Genomic DNA, 17,344 nt, shown 5'->3' with positions numbered 1-17,344 from the left:
CTCTGATATCCTGCGCTATTAAATTAAAACTCGACACCCTTACGAGATCATAGTGTTTCCAGTGTTGGAGTTCAACGAAGGAATATTCGGATGACCTCTTGATAGTTCTATCAACGAAACATACCTTGTTCTTGAAGTTGAGGGCCATGAGCATTGCACGGATTCATGAGCTATAGTTTTCGTCATTTAGTTGTTGAGTGACAGTATAAGACTAGATTGGTCTGATTGATGAAGGTAAAAAGGATCATTTGGGTCATCAAATTAGGGTTCTACCCCATCATTACTCCCACACTTCTCTTAGTGTGCAGAGCACACTAAGGGAAGTCGAAAAGTCTGTCGATCTCAGCCTTTAGATCATCATTGCTACCTTGCATCCAACCGTTGGCCCAGGTGCAAATCTCCATGAGTTTACCCCTATAAATAGAGAGGAGGTTGGCTGCAAATTCGCCATGCTCTCGTGATCTCAACCTCTTTAAGTGCGATCTGCCTCCTCTAACAGTGATCTGCCTCAAAGCCAGGCACTTCTATGCGACATCTCTTTTAAATTATGTATTCAAATTTGAGCCTAGTAGTTCTGATAGCTCGTCTGATAGTTCATCTAGTAGATCATCCGACACCTCATCTGCGGCCTCCCATATGCCCTTAGCTCACAAAAAGCAAGTAGGTTCTTCTCCTAGGATAGATAGAAACGACCTATGTAGCGACCCCAATCATGACCCTCCAGGTAATTTTAGTGGATTAGTTGACAAGGTTGTTAACTGATTGAACTGACTCATGAAAATTGTCATATAGAAGTCTTGGAGGCTTAGTCGGTATGAGTTGAATTCCCCACTCCGATAGTACATGTTTAGTGCATGGACTTGAGGATTCATGGCAGTCGCATGCATATGATGACTATATCTTGGATCTGGCAAGAGATGACTGGACGATTTTTCGATAGTCCACATCTAGATGGCCCAACTGATTCAGAGATTTTGTGTACGTTGGACGGTGATGGCACGAGTGTGGATGGTTGTATGGGTGCGTTTGATACAATAATTTGGATTTGTTTGAATTTAATTGAGTATGGTGCCCTCTTACTACACTATGGATTATTTAAAATTATGCTAACTTTCATCCTAAATTAGAACTTGTGATCTGGTCCATTAGTTTTGCAAATTTCATGATTTTATATTTTCCCTGTAATTTAATAATTAGTTGGAAAATCACATGTGCAAGTCATGTATATACTTAAATTTACGGCAACACAGAACTTGCACATGCTAATATTGGACAAATTTAGAAATTCCTATAAAAATGTGTTAGCAAGTCGAAATTCACTTTTTGAAGTCCAAAATTCCAAACACCTCTAGGACAAAAAGTTTCAATAAACCCTTCATAATATTCAAAATGATGCCACTAATCAACCTTATTATCCAAAGGTAGTTGTCCAATTTTCGTTGTACATTTAGACACGGGTCTGCGTTCTCCCATTCTATTGCTCGAATACTATCTAGGTTAGAAATATGCCCGATGCAGTTAGCTCCAAATTCCATACATCACATACTTGCCTGTAGTATAATAATGGAGCACTTAAAACTCGAACCCAACTTCGATAGCTTCTGGTAATTTTATAAGTTCACGACCTCGAAGAGGTCAGGCGACCAGGGTTTCTTCTATCTCACTGCAAAACCCTACTGTGCCTTTGTTTTCAATCTAAAATCAAATGTGGGCTCTTGAAAAGATAAGTTCTTTTTTCTTCGACCTCCCCCAAGTCAAATCTGGCCATTTCCTTGTGATTAGCGGACCACAAAATCCATGATATAGGGTTAGATGACGATTTGATTCGTAACCTCAGCCGGTATCAATACAAGGCCAATCTACTTTTGATGGGGAATACTTTGAAGCTCGTTGGTCTCAGTCTGGCTCCCATTCAAACCAAGGGTTTTTTAGGTGATCAACTTCTTTCGTCACTTTTCTTGCAATTTATTCGTATGTAGTGGTGACTAAAATTCTTTTTCCTGCAGCCTCTATCATAATGGATGCTTGGATCATCAAGAGAATTCATGCCAAGAAGGCCAAACAAACAGTTACTCCGCAATCAGACTCCTTGCATCCCCCATATGATCCTATTGCAAGTACTCCGTGGTCGCTCGCCGATCACTCTCCAAGTCCACACAACTTAACTCCTATTAAGATCGCCAATGAAAATAGCAACCCCATTGCTGAGAACCTGCCAATTGAAGAATCTCGAAAAGAACCTGACCCTGAGCCACTTATCCGAAAAAATCAATGGGAAAGGAGGTTGTTGCAGCATTGTCTTAGAGGAAACACGAGCCCATGCGACCTAGCCCAACATCCTCTCGGAAGAAAACCAAAGCCGTCGCTTCAGCATTGGAGGAAGCTGAGAGCCTGAGGTTAGTTGATGAACTCACGACCTGGTGGAATGAGGCCCAGGTAGAACTCCGATCGCCTTCATATAGACCTTCTGCAATGGAAGGCGAGAAATTGACACCCAACTGGGCCATCTCTAACCAAAGTTCGGTGTTGAAAACCCTTGTTCGCCAAGACTCGTGGTAGTTATATAAATCCACAATTCTTCCTCGCGAACTAGCCCTTCTAACTCCTATATCGCATATCTGGGTTGAGAAAAACTTTGCTCATTCACTCACAGGTAATATTCTTCAACAAAAGGTCGTGACTTGTCCTCCGCTTGATACGAAATTCTTTCCTATTTCTTTGTTGATGTTTGTAGGTTTCTGCTTTTGGCCATCATCTCTCACTTACTGGTGGCATGAGAAGATGGTCGCTGACAAATTGCTGGAAGAAGAGAGATCCAAACTTGCGACACGTGAGGTAGAGAGGGCTAAGCTTGAAGCTCAATTGCTAGAACTTAGGTCGAAGATCGCAGCAACTGCAAAATCGGCTAAGGCAGAAGGCTTTTCTGCAAGTCGAATGGCTGGTCGCGAAGAGTATCTAACTTGATAGGAATATTAGCAGCAGCTCGAGATTTTTTTAAGTCTACTGCATTTCACATCACTGTAGAGATCAAGTCATCTGATTACCTGATGCAAGGCTTTGATCGCTGCACCTCTCAAATTACGAAGTTGAAAGGGTTTGCCGATGGTTTCTACATAAACTGGATCGGTCCCACTCTCGATGGCAACCTGGCTGCATTCCCTGAAGAACTCCCCCTAAAACATGACGATGAATTTGGGGTCTTAGTGGAGGAGATCGAGAAGATGGATGAAGAGTAAGCAGATTAATATGCTTTTGTGTATTTTCAACTTGCAATTTGACTTTCATGTAGATCGCCTAATGTCACCAAAATTTGTAAATCACTTCTCAGATCAATGAACTTCTTTTTTCTTCTCGAGAAATCCCCTTTAACATTTGCACTTCAAAGAATTCCATTGAACAAACAAAATAAGAAACATTCCCTTGAATGTAATCCACCCCAAGTTAAGGTAAAGATAATTGTCTAGATATCTTTTTCAGATAGATCCATCCTTGCATGATACGACCTTTTTCAGGTTGCAACCTTTTGCAGAAATGGGGTCGCATCTTTCTCAGATAGCGTATTATCATGGTCTTTTTCAGATGCACCTCGACCTTTTTCAGGTCGATTCTTTGCAGAGTTTCTACTTTTTTTAGGTTCTAATTCTTTTTTCAGATGTCGAATTGCACTTTTTCTTAGACTCTAGGTCACATATTAGAGGTCATATTCAGTCGCCAGATCGCACCTTTTTCAGGTAGTGTTTTGTTGTGGTTTTTTTCAGACACCATGTTGACCTTTCTCAAGTCGCGTATTAGTGGTCTTTCTCAGACGCATGATATCACCTTTTTCAGGTCGCGATCTTTCTCAAACATTGTGTTGCACCTTTTTCTGGTCGCGTTTGTTGTGATCTTTTTCAAATACAAAGGCCGCATCCTTTCAAATCATGTATTACTGTGGTCTTTTTCAGACGTATGATATCACCTTTCTCAGGTCGTTGTCTTTCTCAGATATTGTCGCACCTTTTTCAGGTCGCATTTGTTGTGGTCTTTTTCAAATACAAGGTCGCATCCTTTCAGATCACGTATTACTGTGGTCTTTTTCAGACGCATGATCACCTTTCTCAGATCGCGATCTTTCTCAGACATTGGGTCGCACTTTTTTTAGGTCGCGTTTGTTGGTTTTTTCAGACACATCCCGACCTTTTTCAGGCTGTAGTCTTTTGCAGACATCGAGTTGCACCTTTTTCAGGTTGCATGTAATTGATCTTTTTCAGATGCCAGGCCGCACCTTTTTTGGTCGCATATTCATGTGGCCTTTTTGAGATGAATCTTGACCTTTTTTAGGTTGCTTATTATTGTTGTGGTATTTTTTAGACGCATGATCACCTTTCTTAGGTCGCATTTTGTTGGTCTTTTTTAGGCACCAAGTCGCAAATTTTGTTGTCATGTAAGTTACCAGAGTACTATTTAATTCATGCAAATATTTTTACATAGATATATAAAACAACTCAAGATATTGCAGTAAGATACATAATCCCATAATTTTTAGTGCAAGCAAGAATATTGTTCCAGCGATAGCTAACATTTGCAGTGAAAGTAATAGAAATACAGGCGTACCCATATTTACAAGCTGATATCCTGCTCGATTTTGCTTATCTCGATCTCAACCTCAATTCCATTATGTCCTTGATCCCATTCAACTCCTCATCGATATACTTTCGGGCTAAGTGCATCAAATGTTTTGTATCTCCTGGCGGATCTCTTGCTACCATTGACGCGAACGGTCCGTTCTTCAGCCCATGTATCAACATGCTCGTTATCATATCGATCCGCAAATCCTGTCCCTTTAAGATCTCGTCATTAAATCTCCCTATGAAATTTTTAAGGGATTCATCACTTCTTTACTAGATCGTGAATAGGTAGGTCGCTGATTTTTTCGATTTCCTTCTGCTAGCGAAGTGAAGTGCAAATTTTCGACCAGTTGCCTATATGATCTGATGGTTCCACACGGCAAACTGGTAAACCATTCTTGTGCCTTTCCGATCAAAGTAGTCATAAGCAACTTTGCATTAATAGAATCTGTTAGCCCATATAAGTTCATTACCAATTCGAAAGCAGAGATGTGCTCCCACGGATCCTTCGACCCATCATATTTGGGTAGGTCAGGTAGTCGAAAGTTTGGACGCAAGACTTTAGAATTTTGCTAGCATAAGGCGAGTTCCTATTCTGGCTCACCAGGTCGCCTCGCTTCTTCAAGTCGTCTAATTGTTCCTTCAATATTTCTATCTGCTTCCCCACGGTTTCCACTTCAGGTCTAGAGATCGTTAGTTTCCTCGTCCTGATATTGCTAAATGCGGTGACCGATCTCTCTCTTACCCAGCTGGCTTCCGGCAAGTTCCATGTTCCTCCTTGGGCGACCAATTCCTTCCACATGGTCATCTGCGATCGCTCTCCTCTGTTCTTCAATCATGCTTCTCCTTGCTGATTCCCTCACAGCCGGTGAAATCATTTTCCTTTCATGCTCTACCATAATATTCCTACTTGCTATCTCAATTATCTATCGCTTCTCTTCGTTCGTTAGATGCTACATTCCCTCTTGCTCGTGCCTTGGTGATCTTGACATGGTAAATTCACCCTTGCTGAATATCTAAGTCCATCAACCACCTCAAAACCAAATCAAAGGAACTCTTCTTAGGATTCCCACAGACGGCGCCAACTGATCCGGGTCGAAATCCACACGACCTTCTTGGTCGGGCGAGATGGTCCTCCAAGCGGTTCGAGGTTGCTACCTCTCCCAGACTAGTGATTGGGCCCTCAGAAAAGAAGCAGATCGTTAGACTTGCTGGGGTGGCCCCCAGCTAAGACCCTCCGATGCTTAAGTCAGTATTTGATATTTGAGGTCGTGAAGGTCACTGGTGAGCTAGAGAGCCGAATCGACTAGAGAGTAAAGTGTGGTAAAGTGAGCGTACCATTAATGCACTGACTCTGGAGTATTTATAGAGAGAAACTGAGGTTTTGGATGGTCCAATGCGCGTCTTCCACGTGTCTCGGGTTGTCGGGTCGGATCGCGACCCAACCCAGGTCGAAAATGCGCAGATCCTTCTGGTAAACTTGTAACATTGTATTCTTTTGAGGGCAAAATAGTCTTTCTCAGACAAATTAGGGTTTTACCCCATCACCCTGGGATCGAGTGGAAGCACAAAAAGGCGTAAAATAAAAAGAATTAAACACATTCAACGGGTGTATTCTTAATGTTCCCGAGTTATCAATGTATAAATTGCATAGATCAAATAAAATAATACTAGATCTACAATCTAGGTTATAAAAAGAAAAGAAAAAATCGAAAGCACAATAGTAAAATTGCCTCTACCTGTATTCCCTTTTAATCGGCTATACATATTGATCTCCTCTTCGGCGTTTGTCCATGCAAAACTCCAATGCATGATTCCTCTAATATCGTCCACACCACACTAGGAATGTGGGATTTATTATTCTCCTAGCAAGGAACAAATTCGGGAAGAGGGATTGAAAAACTATACTATTACTTAGACTATTTTCCGATCTACCTAGTTTTTCACTTGGTTTTATACCAAGAAGAACAAGAGACATAGAGATGGAGGATGGAGGGATTTTTCCTTGTGATGGAGAGAAATCGGCTAGGAGAGAGAGTTTTGACATGAGGAAGAGTTGGAATAAAGTTAGGAGCAAAAGAAGAAATAGCTAGTCAACGAGGTAACTTTCCTATCTCTGCCAACTTTCCAAGACTCCACCACCCCTCAAATTCAAAAATCAGCATCACAATAAAGATCCTACTAGAAGTCGAACCTTCAACACTCATCTAACATCTTCACCATCCAAAACCCCAAAAAAGGCGACCCGTCTGAGACTAGTTAACGGATCGCTCCTCTACACCTACCGTCGCGAAAGTAGAATCTTACTGAATTTACTCAAATTTCAGCAGCAAGAGTTACCATCCACCATAGAAAATGCCTAGAATACTTTTCTTTAGTTAACAACAGCTTCAAATATGATATTGATACTTGACTCTATACCGCCTACGAACTTACTTTAAACTTTAGGCGAAGTACTATACTTTACTATACGATCACTGAAAAAGAAGCATTTTATATAGCTGTGGAATCTTGCAAGTCAGTTTCTGTCTAGGACCAAGCGCCCAATTCCACTTTTTGCATCTCATATAGCTGTCAAATCTTACTTTTATGTTTTCATTCCGAATTGAATTGAGATTGCGGCTCGATGTAATTGAGTAGACGAGACTCACTTTATATGGTCTTTTGCGAGCACAGCATCCCTTCCGAGTAGAGTAGTGTGTAGGAACATAGCATACGCTAGAATCACACTCGCATGTTGCACTTCCACTAGGATTATGTTGAATCGGATCATGAAAGGAAGTATTTGAAGTGAGGTAGTACTTGGCTGGACATATACCTTTTATGATCTATGAAACCTTCACCCTTCATCCCTCAACCATTCAACAGAAGCAATAGCAAGGAAAGCAACAAGAGTGGAGAGAACAAGCTCAGCTTTGACAACAGAAACTCTAGAAAGCAATTCAGTTTGTGAGGAAGTGAAAGTCTCAGAGGAACCGGCCACTTCTTTATATACGTCACATTTGACGATCTATCTTTAGTAGGTCGTCTATTCTTTCTTACCTCGGGATAGGAGTTCCCACTTACTATGAACGGTCTTTGTCAGCCTTACCAACTGTCTGAGATGAGCTCTTCGTTTAGCGGCAAACTCAAGGATGGCCTTGAAACTTAGCAGCTGTTTTTCGTGCTCAAAACCAAGGCAAGTCGACCTAGAAAAAGTAAACATGGGCTAAGGCTTGCATACACTTGGACCAAGATCAGTTAACTAGTTCAATCTAATTAAATTGAGTCCAGTAACTTATTCTATAGGGCTTACTATTTAATATAATTAAATGAATTACCCAACAAAAAAAGTTCAAGTGAATATTTAATTCAATTAAATACTTTCAAGCCCACCTGCACTTAATTAATTAAATAAATCAGATCCACTAAATTAATTAAGCCCAATCATATTTAATTAGTCCAACTAATTTCTAGCCCATTTCTAATTAATGAGTCCAATCCACTAATTAGATAAGTCCATCTACTAATTAATTAATAACTCCAACTCATAAATGAATTAGCTCAAGCCTCTTAAATTAATCCAATTAATTTAAAGGCTAAATCCAAAATTCATTAATCTAATTAACTAGATTTTGGATCATCCATCCAATGAATGACTCCAAATAAATCATTTATGCTCTCCAAGAATAAATTGCTAATTATATTTTCCATCTGAACTATGACCATTTTTACACTTTGCCATCTAATTATATTTTTGTATCAACATACCATACGAAAATTTGTACTTAGCCATTTATAACTATTTTTCAATCAAATTTTTTGTCGAGAAAAATCATATACAATGCAAATGTGATATTTAAGAATTATATAATATGATATTTTTTATATATGCACAGCATGTGATATTTTTTTACAACAAAATCAACAAAAAAATAATCGTATATGACAAAATATAAATTTTGCAAGTTGAGATGGTAAGTTGGCAAAGTGTAAAAATGATTATAATTTGGATGGCAAAATAAAATATACCCCAAGAATTATTTTAATCCAACTCTCCTCTTCTGGAATTAATTCTAAAGTAATTCCATTACTTTCGAATGATTTATGGGTGACTCTTTAGATTCACTTGCAGCTAGACTTGAGTGTGTGTGACCAATGCAATTAATTAAAATCTCATTTAATGAACTATTTTTAACTAACCAATAACCAGAATCAGCCTTTTACAATGGAACGTCTAGCATTAGTCTATGGCACTAAAGACTAGGTGAACAGTGGCGTGAACATTTAAACTCCAAGTTTCATATGGGTACCATCCTATTGTCAATCGTCTCCCGACCACACTCTAGCGTATGGAATTGGGCGTTGGTTTTCATGCTTGACTAGGCTTCTATGCTTCATACTCGAGATGTGGTTACTCTAATGATATTCGTAGGAAATTTCTTTCCACTTAATCAATCACTATGGACATAGGTTTAAAGAGTCTAAACCATCTGAGAGCGCATAGGAGCTCTCGTTGTCACAATATTGACAGGGGACTAAATTTTTTTTTTTTTAGAACCCACTGTCCTTGCTACATACTCCGATAGTACTAGAGAAGGTTTATAATGACTATACCTCACGACAAAGTTACCTCTCGCTAGATCCAAGATACACTCTTCGTATGCATGTGACTGCCAAGATTTCTCAAGTTTGAAAACTAATCTCGTACTATCAAAATCAAAATTTCAGTCATGATACCGACTAAGCCCTCAAGATTTCTAAATGACAATTCCAGCGAGTCAGTTCAGTTAGTCGACTACCTTGCCGATCCACTAAAATTGCATAGATGATCTACATCTCCTGCCGTTGAAACACGACACTGCAACACTTAGTGCAAGTTTCTATAGGACTTTCGATGTCCCATCTTGAGGTCCTCGATTTGGAACTTCTTAGATCGACCTTTAGAAGTTGGCTTCATAGCTACCGACCTGTGTGCAACACAGGTCCATGGGTTTAACCTTTCGAATTGTGGGCATTTTGTTCACATTGAAACATGTTAAATATAAGTAGTAAGCATAACAAAATACTAATGCCTTTGATGACACTTATTATATTTATCATGGCAAAATATTATTCTTAATAAATATTGACCAATAGAAAACAACCAGTCTAACTGACTTTTTGGTTATCTATTCTAGCGTATAATACTTCTTGCTTCCTTACAGTTCTCACTTCTTGTCTTAAGTTCATAAGGTAATCTCATTACCCTATTAGTGTATGTGGCTCTTGCCTCCTTATCATCCATTCTTGTAGGCTCTCCTTCATCCAACATATTAAAATGTTTCTTCACATCCTTAGTCCATTGAGTGTGAATATAATGTTGAGGAACTTCATGAACATTGTACGATGAAGAGCTACTAAAGCATGTGAACAAAGCATTCCCATCCAACTATATTTCTTGTAACTACACTCAACTATCAAAGAATTTATATCAAGGAATACAGGGTATACCCATTTGTTTTTGTTCTCTGCATTGGTTAACTTGAATCCGTACGCCGTATATTCGGATGCAATTTCTTTACATGACAAAGCACCAGTTCTAGTTACATAATCTTTCTTGAACTGCTTGTACAAATTGTTTGTGTAAAATTTTGACTGCATGCTTCAGGATCTTACTATCTTGATAGCAATTACTAAAAAAGATATGCATCGGCTTCATTTCTACGCCAGTGTCCTTGAAAATCCTTTTCATATATAAGGACAACCTCATGCAAAGTTATGGTTTTGGTAGAGATCTTATTCCATGCATGATTTGTACTCTCATTTCTAGATGTTGATCTAATGTTTAATACATTTTATAATTAATATGCTCCCAAGCTTGAACTAAAGAAAAATGTATTGTAAAGTACGAGCTTGGGCTCGAGTTCTCGGTGGACTAGATGGAAAATGATGTCATGAGCTCGAGCTCTTTATATGTGCTTTGAGCTTGAGCTCGAGCTTCTTTCATAAAAGTTGGTCGAGCTAAGCTCCAGTTCAAAATAAAAATTCAAACTCGAGCTCGACTCGTTTACACCCCTGGTTGACTTCTCTTGCACCTTATTTATAGGAGTAAATCTTGAGAGACTTAGACGTTGTTTAAAGGTGGTTGAGATATCCCCTAAAAACTTTGGAAATGCCTATGTTTTAGAGATGATGTTTATCCAACTGTTGAAGTTGTCCTCTAAAACATATGCTATCAAAAAGTGGCCCTACCAGATCAATTGAGAATATAGGGGGTCAGTCACCCGGATCTTCCATCAATTGGATCTAGTTGGTTGTTGCATCCCCTAGTGGCATCCATTTAGGATGATATGACCTGGGATATGTAGAATGTAGCTGATGCCGCAATTGAGAGTGACATTGGGCCTATTGGCATAAGTCCTATTCTTATCGGTTGCCCATTTAGCTGGGTAGCATAATTCAGACTGGTTGAACTATTATTATTACTGTGTGTCAAGTATATTTGAGTTAGCAGAGTTTGGGTTTGTTGGGTCGAACTAAGAGTGTCTGAATTCTTGATCTGAATTTGAGCATAATTTAATTATTGAGCTTAAAAAATATTTATTATTTGCATCACTTATAATAGATAATTTCTTCATTGCTTTTATAACTTTTGTAGACAAATGACACAATTTCTAGAAGGCACTAGACCCCTTAAAGTCATCATGGGACCCAATATTTGATTTTTTTTTAAAAGAATAAAATCTAAAATCAAATATTAATATCTTTTATTTTTTTCCAAAGAAAGTTAGTTGTAATGTATTTTTAAAATTTTGATAGATTCTTTTATGTTAATTACTGAACTATGATGATTAAAACTAATATTTTATAAGTTTTATTATTTTCTTATTTTATTCATACGCTTCAAGAATCTATGTTTAGAATAAAACTTGATATCTTATAATTACTAAATATTTTATAGGGGTAAATTACACTTAGACCCTTTTTAAAAATATAAAATTACTTTTTTTCTAATTTTTTTTTGAAATTACACTTATACCCTACCACTTGACATGGCCGAACCTTCAGCCACCACTATCACCACCAGCAATCCCCCACCATCAGCACGTCAATGTATCAGTCCTGATGACGCGAGGTAAATTTGTTTATGATTAATATGTAGTATTATTTTATCTTAAAAATCACAGTTAGCATGTTCTTTCAGGCCTGATCACAAATTTCACTAACGCATCAATGCGGTGGTGTGTGGACATTTTTCCTACCATTGGAGATGTTTGAGGCAGGTCCTGCCAGAGCAACAACAATTTTGATTTGAGAGCATGAAGGTAATGTACTTTAAAATAATTTTGAATTATCTTATAACCTAAATGGTTACATGAATTTTATTAATGTTTTTTTAATTTGATATTTTGTAGATGACCTATTGTGGGACTGTGATGATGAGTCCATAATTTGGATCTTCCACATGTGGGCCAACAAATACATCCGAAAAAAGTTTGTCGTCGCTAGGAGGGAGCTGGTCAAGCCATTTTGGCTGACCAATGACGTAGGGCTCTAGTTCAGGCATGTTGGCCCAGCGCGGACTTCCAGGAGGAGTCCGTGAAGAATAAGGCGAATTAGGCATCGAACCCAACGGATTCCTCTACTATGTACCGCAGGGGATTTTCTTCTATCAGCATACTCAAGAGGAAGATGGTAAGTACAATACATTCTCTTTTAAGATTTATCATTATTTTATAAATATTATGCTAATTTTTTTATTATTTTATAGGAGGCAGAGCTCGATCAACCACCCAAGCAGATGGAACTATTTGCCAGATGCTACAAAAAGAAAGCCGATGGCGGCTGGAGCGGCTGGAAGGCAGCTAAGGTGGCTGTAAGTACCTTAGTAATTTAATTTTTTAAAAATAATTTTGGTGTAAAGTTCTAATAATTTTATTTGTTTTGCAAGAGACATTCTAGAAGCTGACGGAGGATCATCAGTCTCAGGCCACGGCAGAGGACCACAAAACCCCGGCTGAATCAGAGGATTCAGTGGCGATGACCGAGCAGCAGCTGTGGATGGCTACAGTCGAGGGCAAGAACAAGGACCGTGTAGGCCTTGGTTCTGAGGCCCACGTAGCCATAGCCATCGCCACCCCCACCGACACCGCCACAATCAAACCCGATCATGAAGAATTGCATCTGTCAGCTGGAGACGATGATGGTCGATATGATGGCCATGATGAGGGAAATACGGGCCAGCTCCTCGACTACGGGACCGTCACAATTGACCGCCTCCACTAGCACCCTACCACAGCCTCCGACAGACCCTTAGCGCCGAACGAGGACAATATGGACGTCACTAATGCGGAATGTTGAGGTTTTATTTTTATTTTTTAATTTTGTAATTGGATAACATTTGATATTAATATACTATATATTCACTAATTATTCATGTTTCATAATATTTATACGTTCCATTATTTCGTATTCAATTAATTAAATTCATAAATATAATAAATTTTACTAAAATAATTTAATTATTTACTAAAATATATAGGTTAAATTATTTATTAAATACATAAATTAAATTATTTATTAATATTTTATTATTAAATAAAAAATTAGGAATGATTTTAGTAAATATAAAAAAAAATTACAAATCTAAAAAAAACCGTTCCTAAAATCATTGCTAACACAATTCTAAGAACTTGTTTTTAAATAGGACCTACAGTTTCTAAAACAGTGATAAAATACTGTTCCCCACAAAAAATAAACCGTGCCTAATATTCAAAAATTGATCACTACAATTTCAATGAGTGTTCTTAAATATATCAAAAATGCAAATAAATACAGTTATAACATTCAGGCATGAATATTACAAAAAACGTTCCGAAGATAACCCAAATTAAATTACATAACTGTTGTAAATATTATCCAATATGTTCCAATTAAAAAAAATATATATATTTAAATACACTATTAGGAATAATCAGCATCAACGTATTACAATGACCGTCCAAACTGAAAAGGTCCTTCCAACCGTCTAAACTTCGATTCAAATTAATTTCTTTGGTTTCTAATTGTGCCAAATACCGAAAAAAACATTCCTATAATCTTCTGAAATCCCGTATTTTTTTTTGTGTAGTGATGCAAAAAGATATTGTTAACAAATACAAAAAATTGTGCCAAAGTAGGATGGAAGTGTTCTTCTATTAATTTCTTTGTAGCGATTTCGCCACTGGTTCGCATGGATATACTAAATTCCCGTTGCAAATTGGCAAACATACAGAATTTGAAAAATTTAAGCATTTTTGCCACGAGATTTCATCCACAGCAAAATCCTCTAATTATTTTGCACGGAATATATGCAACAAAAAGCGTTGCTAATGTATTAAAACATTATTGGAAAACATAATTAACAATCTTTCCAATGAATATCATTCGTCACATAATTACAAATTTATTACAAAATTTGTCGCAAAGTCTTATTATTACGACAAAAGTATTCCATGCCAAGGTTGTAACTTGAAAGTCGTTTTAAAAATTGTCGCAAAATATTCCATTAAACCTCAACGACTTTGTAATCTGTCACCCGAAGGATCAAAATTATGAAATATCAAAAGTTACAAAACTATTTTGTAATCGTAGAAAGATAATGGATAAAAATATTGAAGTGCCAAAATTACAGAACAAAAAATATATTTAAGCATATATTTAAATCTAATTTATTAAATAATATATTTTGATTTGGTCATATTTAAATTTGATTCAGGGACTGTAATGAACTACTAATATAAGTTTATAAATTTAGAATATCAAGACAGTTTTAAAATTTTGTACTTAATCCACGATATTTATTCTACAATGTAAACAACCACACACTTTACAGATTAACAACTGAAACCACTAAAATGAACAAGTAAACAATCACACACTTTATAGGTCGCGTCGTCATAGAATATTATCCATTACATTGTCTATGAAACGTCCAACGTAGTCGAAGGATGACCCATTTTCAACCAAAGTCATCCTACTCTTCAATTTCATCGCTTCAACGTTGTCCCGAATCTCACTTTGGGGCTGCATCAGGTGCCTGATTCCGTTCTCTATCTCCTCAGCTTTTACAATCATATTACTACCACCCATCAAGTTCCTCTTATAGTCCATCTTTATCTCCACGGCCACTCCCAAATCCTTCACCAACTGGAAAGCATTCATTTGCTGCTCGGCTGACAATGGCCACACTGCCATTGGCACTCCGCACCACATGCTTTCAAGCGTCGAGTTCCATCCACAATGTGATACGAACCCTCCCACAGCACGGTGGGACAAAACAGCCATTTGAGGAGCCCAGCCGATCACCTTCCCAATCCCCGCATTACGTTCCAGGAACCCTTCTGGTAGTACTTCTTCCGGATTTTTGTACTCGCCTGGAGTGATCCTGAATTTGTGATCCTCATTAGGGGGCTTCCTCAGGGACCATAAAAATCGATGGCCACTCCGTTCGAGCGCCACCGCGATCTCCTTCACCTGGCTGTCATCATCGAAGCACCCCTTGCTCCCGAAACAGAGAAAGACCACTGAAGAATTATGCTGCTCATCAAGCCACTTCATGATCTCATCATACTTTGGGTTACGATTATTTTCATTGTCTGAATGAAGTATTGGTCCGATTGAGTAAACTGGTGGGATGTTGTCATCCTCTGAAAGGGACTTCATTGCGTGGGATTCTAATTCCAGGAAAGTGTTTACCACGATTCCCTTGGTTTCTCTGAATCTCTTGGCGTAATTGAGAAGCATCGAGCTGCCACCAATCTTATGAAAAATGAAAGCAGGCAATAACTTGGCAGGGACTGGTAATTTGTACGACGGAATGGACAGCTCCTCGCTTGAGTTCTCGTACACTGTCACGTCTTGATTTTGATAATCTCTCAGGCCCTGGAAATGGAACAAAAGCCCCAGAGTTGAGGCCCCTGACGTGTAAAACACATAGGTCGGAACGCCAAACTCGTTAGCTACGTCAATCATAGCAGTGCAAAACATGTCAATCACAAATCCGGTGAGCCTACAGCCTGGACCAAAATCTTGGACTATTTTGGTCACGGAATTTCTCACAGGATCCTTGTGACTCTCGATGAATTGGCCCTGAAAGGTTATGGGAGAGTTCGTGGACGTCGACAGGGTGACGTCTGCAATGTCCATGAAACGAATCCTGGAATTGGATTCCGGGGAATAGGAATAATAAAAGTGTGAATTCTAAGTATTTGTTTTTCATTATAAAAGTCACTCATACGTTTAAGTAATTTTTTAATTAATGAATTAAAATTAGTTGTAAATGAATAAAATTTTATTCAAAAATACTGTTAAATAAAGTATATTCAATTAAAAAATAAATAGATAAATAATATTTATACAAGATTAATTTGTTGAAGTGATTTTTAAATGCTTTCAGAAAAAATTAATTTACTAGAGCACTAATATTTAATATATAAAATTAAAATACTAATCTAAATTACAAAAAAAAAAAAGAAATAAGTATCATAAAATCATAAGTAAAAGTGATAAATTTTATTAAAATAGAAGTGCTTGAAAAAATTTAATATGAGTAACTTCTACCTAATTGATTTTATTTTTATTAATAACAGATAATTATTTTTAGATCGTACTTTCATGTACCTTTATGTTTTACCATAATATATTAGATGTAAAATAATACTAATAAGTGCAACATATTACTATGATAAATATACAAAAGTGATAATCTCTTAAGTGTTTATTCATGTTGTGAAAAGACTTTCGAACTATTACATAAGTACTCTTTTCAATAATAAATAAAAATTAGATTTATTATGGGTAAATATCATAGTTAATTCCTTAAGTTTGTGTTTAGAATCAGTTTAGTCCCTAAAATTTATTTTTTAATGCTAGCATTCCATACTTCACTTTTCTCTCATATCGGTTCTTTTGACAATTTCCCTACAAAAATGTCGACGAAAAATGGTCATGTGATTGGCATGTGACTTAGTCATGTAGGGATTATTTTGTCATTATGTATTTTTTTTACAATATATATATTAAACATGGCTTCATTGTGCTTTGTGATACGAGTATGCTTGCCAGACAAACACATCCTACATTAAAACCAGAAGTTACACACTACAAGAAAAATGCGGGATTTTGATCAGTTTTAGGAATATTTTTTTTTTAACGAGAAATTAATAGTTGAATATTATTGGACCCAATTTTGGAACGACCAAGAAACAAGTGCCCTTCTATCGTAATAGATGATATCCCAAATTATTTGGAATGATTGGAATATATTATTCCTACTTAGCAACGACTTTTGTACCACTTGTTCAGAGACCATTCCTAAATACGCTTGACTACCTTAAAATATAATTAATATTTTTGGAACATTTTTCTATATTTCAAGTGGTTTTTTGGTTGAATTTTTTGCACATATTTTGGAATGGTTTGTAACACTATTGATTTGAATATAAGAAAGACGCATATTCCAACTCATTTAGAAATATATTTTGGCACAATTTTGAATGTGCTAGTTATATATTTTGGAGTGGGTGTTAAAATATGTTTGATCCTTCATTTGGAATATATTTTGGCACGACTTTGTTCTTTATTTGGAATACATGTTGAAACTGTTGGGTCGTTGTTGTAGAATGTGATTCAGAATTATGTTTGCACCACCATTTCCACTAGATTTAATACACTTTTAAGCATGTTTCCTCCAATACTATATTATGAATTTTGGAACAGTATTTATTTTCTTGGCA

The 17,344-nt window shown here is 37.2% G+C and overlaps 1 pseudogene; it reads right to left on the bottom strand.

The window, feature by feature from the left end:
• Positions 1–14,385: 14,385 nt before the first annotated feature.
• LOC148784818 (UDP-glycosyltransferase 71E1 pseudogene) lies at positions 14,386–15,807 on the bottom strand (annotated as a pseudogene).
• Positions 15,808–17,344: the final 1,537 nt, after the last annotated feature.

The sequence above is a fragment of the Sesamum indicum genome, linkage group LG12 (genome assembly GCF_026168435.1).
Source record: "Sesamum indicum cultivar Baizhima isolate 11 linkage group LG12, ASM2616843v1, whole genome shotgun sequence".
NCBI lineage: Eukaryota > Viridiplantae > Streptophyta > Magnoliopsida > Lamiales > Pedaliaceae > Sesamum > Sesamum indicum.
Note: the sequence above shows the minus strand (reverse complement) of the source record. Positions and strands in the feature narration are given on the sequence as shown.